This window comes from Oncorhynchus mykiss, chromosome 13 (assembly GCF_013265735.2).
Source record: "Oncorhynchus mykiss isolate Arlee chromosome 13, USDA_OmykA_1.1, whole genome shotgun sequence".
NCBI classification, from domain to species: Eukaryota; Metazoa; Chordata; class Actinopteri; order Salmoniformes; family Salmonidae; genus Oncorhynchus; species Oncorhynchus mykiss.
Window position 1 is genome coordinate 22,089,313 of NC_048577.1, and position 3,800 is coordinate 22,093,112.

Genomic DNA, 3,800 nt, shown 5'->3' on the forward strand with positions numbered 1-3,800 from the left:
TGAGGTGTTGTCTGTATGGCCCCTGAGGTGTTGTCTGTATAGCCCCTGAGGTGTTGTCTGTATAGCCCCTGAGGTGTTGTCTGTATAGCCCCTGAGGTGTTGTCTGTATAGCGTACAGTAAGTGAGCGTGTGTATTCTCTATGCCCTCATCCAACCCTCATTGTAGTATTGTAAATCTCCAATGCTTTCAAGGGAACTAAGGGCTCCATTTTAGGGAGTTTTGTTGCTCACTGAATGTATGCCACTTTGGATTCCCAAACACACCCTGTCTCTTTCCATGCCCATCTCATGCACTATACAAACACACCCTGTCTCTTTCCATGCCCATCTCATGCACTATACAAACACACCCATCTGCTAACACCCTGTCCATACGGCAAATGGCTATTTAAATGTAGAAACAATTTCAAAGTGATGGGACAGAGCCACAGGTTGACAGACCACTGTTAAGGTGCCATCTCCTCTTTATAAGCATGCATGCACGAGCACACACACACACACACACACACACAAACACACACACACACCACTCTGCCGACTTTGACCGCCCACATGCGAATATTTCCGGAGCATTTACTTGGTTTACATTTCCTCATTAAACTCTCCATTAAGGGTTTAAGAAAGTGACTCCGGAGGTCTCTGGAAATACAACGGACCCTTTGAAGTAGCATCAGTGTATCTTTCACCATATCTAATATACTAAGCACTCTACAACCCTACCAAGAGGTCTATGCACTTTGGTACAGTTTAAACCATGTTGGGTTGGAATGTACAATACGGTGCCACAAGTTGGAGCCCTGCTCCCGACTTTTCCCCTGAAAACACTACAAATGGATTTTGAGTGTCAGTTTAGATCCAATCTCCTCTGTGTCTCGGATAGTAACTCCTCTGGTCCCTCTCAGATTTGTCATTTACCATTAATGAGGAAGTAATGGGGCTCCGATCTTCCTCTTCTGGTCATTCATCAAATATCTCCCCTACTCTCTCATCCTTTCTTTCCTCTGGCCAAATGCTGAGAGAGAACGTCCCTCTATCTGCTTTGCTACCATGGCTATTTGGCTAATAATATAATTCTATTCATATTCTACTGCCTTCTCCTTTGTTGTTCCTTTGGAGGCCAGCAGTAAAGTTACAAGATCAAGGATATACAGTTGGCTTATATGGCTGATAAATAACCGCCACAGGAAGTTGAGCTAATACAATATGACAAACTCATTCAGCAAGAGACCAGTGGCTGTAGATGAGAGGAAATGAGGTGGATTACTGTAGAAGTTGTTGTCTATAATAAATGATCTCTCCCATTACACCTACAGTACAATACACTCACCAGTCTCACACTGCTAGCAAAACATTTGACCTCAGATCTTGAGTACAAACCCGTTAGAGGTCAGGCTCCTCTGTTCGTCTGAGTAGCTCGGGGTGGAGGAGTATTTGTGTTGGGCGTGAGCCGCCCCGACAGGTTGTTTTATTAAACACGTCACCCATAATTCACAAAATGGCTACATTTATTTTTTAAATTCTCCCTTCAGCTGTAAGCTCGTACCTCCATCTGCAGAGTTTTCCTCCCTGACACTCTCTCGTGAACACACACACACACACACACACACACACACACACACACACACACACACACACACACACACACACACACACACACACACACACACACACACACACACACACACACACACACACACACACATACTAGATCTGGGACTTCTTGTTGTGAATTGTTTTTTTGTCAGTGAGTTTTAAAGCTTGGACTTTATATTTTTCTAAATATATAAAACACAATAATTATCTGTTTATGTATTTGGAATGGAATACTTTATATAACTATGATTATATACATTTGTTGACTGGGGCAGTGGGAGTGGTTTTGTGCTGTTTTAGCATGTTTGCACAGCCTCCTACAGACGTGTACCTTCGCAGACCTGGTGAAATGAACTATCAACAACTATCAATAAAGTGATAATTACCTACACTTGTTTCAGGGCGTTTGGACTGTCTTTGAATGTGTGACCATATACTGTAGGTTTTATGTATTTGAATGTGTATGATATATATCTGCCGAGAGCATATGTGTTGACTATCCAAGACTGTGCAGAATTTCCTAGGAATTAAATAGAGTTTGTCAATTCTACTCAGTTCTCTATTCTCGTCTCTTAAAGTGCCCGTCTAAGAGAAGTAGCCTGGTCCCAGATCTGTTTGTGCTATCATGTCAACTTCTTGTCACCCACTGACAATGAACAATGGAATTGGCAAGAGCAAAAACAGATCTGGGACCAGGCTAGGCTACTTCTCTTCCCTCCCCTTCTCCAGTCTGGTGCAGAAGACTGAAATAGCACAACAGGACCTCTTGCCTATAGGTGCACAGAGGTATTGGGTTTTCGAGGCCCTCTGTTTCACTCTGCTAATTCAATAATGAGATGTAAATGTCATTAATCAATGATTAATTAACGTGCCTGTTCGCTGGTTGATGCCCAGAGCAATGCTTTTTATCAAAGGGCACCGGTGAGAGCTTCAAACAGTGAAGAAGGCATCCTTTTTTAAATTCCACACGGCAATGTGTTCCGGGTCTCTTGACGATATATCATCATGTACTGTATCATCAGATGTGATTATAACTTTGCTTTATTGTAAATTTATGCAAATCCAATGACTGCTCGGAGTTTTACAGTGTTGGCGGGAAGAATTCCCACTATCATGGAAACTTCCAGATATTTGGTTTTAATTGAATGATAAAGCACTGTAGTAGATTCTACATCTCCCACCTCCTACTGTATCTGCAGAGGAATATCTCCAGTGGTATTTAGCAGTGTGCGTGCTCCCCTGTGTGCTGTGTTGACAGGATGGTGACGTTTCACCATGGCGACCAGTCTCTTGTCACCAAGCTTGTCATTCTAGCCAGCGCTGCTGACGGTCAGGGACTCATTTGGACAGGCTCCCATGGTGATAACAAAGACACAAACACACATGTGCACCTACATCAACATTCAAAGCTGTACAGTAAGGTGAGAAGTGCCGGCGTATGAGAAGAGAACACACACACACACACAGACACACGTATGTGCACACACACACACACACACACACACACCTGCCTACCTATCTGACTCAGCAGTTGCAGGGATGTTGGGATTAAATAGCCTATTAATAGTGTCAGGGACAAGAGAACAGCATTTGGCAGCAGATCCGTCATGCATCACCTATGTGGCTACGTAACCTTCTCATAATACAACGGGTAATGTCCACACATAACCTCATCCAGAGGCCCTGTTGGTACTTGAACTCCTAGCAGCATACAGGTCCTCTCTAGTCACGAGAGGAGAGGACTTAATAAGCATTGTTCTTACTACCATGGCTACCGCATCACCCACAGCCTCCAATTGATTCATAGAACCCCTCTCTTCTCCACTGTAACTCATGACCAAGTCGTTGCTGCAACTTGGTCAAATAAGGGATAAATATACCAGGTTGCGATACATTTGGCCAGGTCATAGAGCAGGGAGTGTCAAACTCATTCCACAGAGGGCCGAGTGTCTGCGGGTTTTTGTTTTTTTCCTTTCAATTGAGACCTAGACAACCAGATGAGGGGAGTTCCTTACAAATTAGTGACCTTATTACAAGTACAAGGATGGAGCGAAAATCCACAGACACTCGGCCCTCCGCGGAATGAGTTTGACACGTGGGCCATATAGGGTTAAGTAATAGCAATGTTAACAACAGTCTGATGTCACTGCACTCAACCAGGATTGGAAATGTCATAATAACAAGCATCCTTTCACTCATCTGAATGT

The 3,800-nt window shown here is 43.6% G+C and overlaps 1 gene across 1 annotated transcript; it reads left to right on the plus strand.

Moving 5' to 3' along the window:
• Positions 1 to 1,660: 1,660 nt before the first annotated feature.
• Positions 1,661 to 1,981, plus strand: LOC101268942 (transforming growth factor, beta 1a; the record flags this gene model as incomplete). The annotated part of the gene is given in 1 exon segment (NM_001281366.1): positions 1,661 to 1,981. The product of NM_001281366.1 is annotated as a transforming growth factor, beta 1a (mRNA).
• Between the last annotated feature and the right edge of the window lie 1,819 nt (positions 1,982 to 3,800).